General features: G+C 37.8%; 1 non-coding gene across 1 annotated transcript; it reads right to left on the reverse strand.

The window, feature by feature from the left end:
• Nucleotides 1–290: 290 nt before the first annotated feature.
• LOC112804757 (small nucleolar RNA R71) lies at nucleotides 291–398 on the reverse strand. The gene has a single exon (XR_003203373.1). It is a non-coding gene; the product is annotated as a small nucleolar RNA R71 (small nucleolar RNA).
• Nucleotides 399–1,114: the final 716 nt, after the last annotated feature.

Here is a 1,114-nt window from a genome sequence, read left to right on the forward strand (position 1 = left end):
ACAACTTTGAGCTTAAGCCTCAATTAGTTTCTCTGATGCAACAGAATTGTAAGTTTTATGGACTTTTATTGGAAGATTCTCATCAGTTCTTGGTTGAATTTTTTCAAATCTGTGACACTGTTAAGACCAATGGAGTTGATCCCGAGGTCTACAGACTTATGCTTTTCCCTTTTGCTGTAAGAGACAGAGCTAGTACATGGTTGAACTCACAACTTAGAGACAGCCTGAACTCTTGGGAAACGCTGGTCAATGCCTTATTAGCTAAATTCTTTCCACCTCAAAAGATGGGTAAGCTTAGAGTGGAAGTTCAAACCTTCAAACAGAAGGAAGGTGAATCCCTCTATGAAGCTTGGGAAAGATACAAGCAATTGATTAGAAGGTGCCCTTCTGACATGCTTTCAGAATGGAGCATCATAGGTATCTTCTATGATGGTCTGTCTGGGTTATCCAAGATGTCATTGGACCATTCTGTAGACAGATCTATTCATTTGAAGAAAACGCCTGCAGAAGCCCAGGAACTCATTGAAATGGTTACAAATAACCAGTTCATGTATACTTCTGAAAGAAAACATGTGAACAATGGGACAACATAGAAGAAGGAAGTTCTTGAGATTGATACTCTAAATGCCATATTAGCTCAAAACAAAATATTGACTTAGCAAGTCAATATAATTTCTCAAAATCTGACTGGATTGCAAGCTGCATTTGGCAGTGCTAAAGAAGCCTCCTCTGAAGGAGAAGTTTATGACCCTAAGAATCTTACAATAGAAGAGGTATTTTTCTGTGATTTAGTTAGTTTTTAGTATAGAATTATTAGTTTTTATGCAAAAATCACATTTCTGGACTTTACTATGAGTTTGTGTGTTTTTCTGTGATTTCAGGTATTTTCTGGCTGAAATTGAGGGACTTGAGCAAAAATCTGATTCAGAGACTGAAAAAGGACTGCAGATGCTGTTGGATTCTGACCTCCCTACACTCAAAATGGATTTTCTGGAGCTACAGAAGCCCAATTTACAAGCTCTCAATTGCGTTGGAAAGTAGATATCTTGGGCTTTCCAGTAATGTTTAATAGTTCATACTTTTTCGAGATTTGATGGCCCAAACTGGCGTTCCA

This window comes from Arachis hypogaea, chromosome 5 (genome assembly GCF_003086295.3).
Source record: "Arachis hypogaea cultivar Tifrunner chromosome 5, arahy.Tifrunner.gnm2.J5K5, whole genome shotgun sequence".
In the NCBI taxonomy this organism is placed as follows: domain Eukaryota; kingdom Viridiplantae; phylum Streptophyta; class Magnoliopsida; order Fabales; family Fabaceae; genus Arachis; species Arachis hypogaea.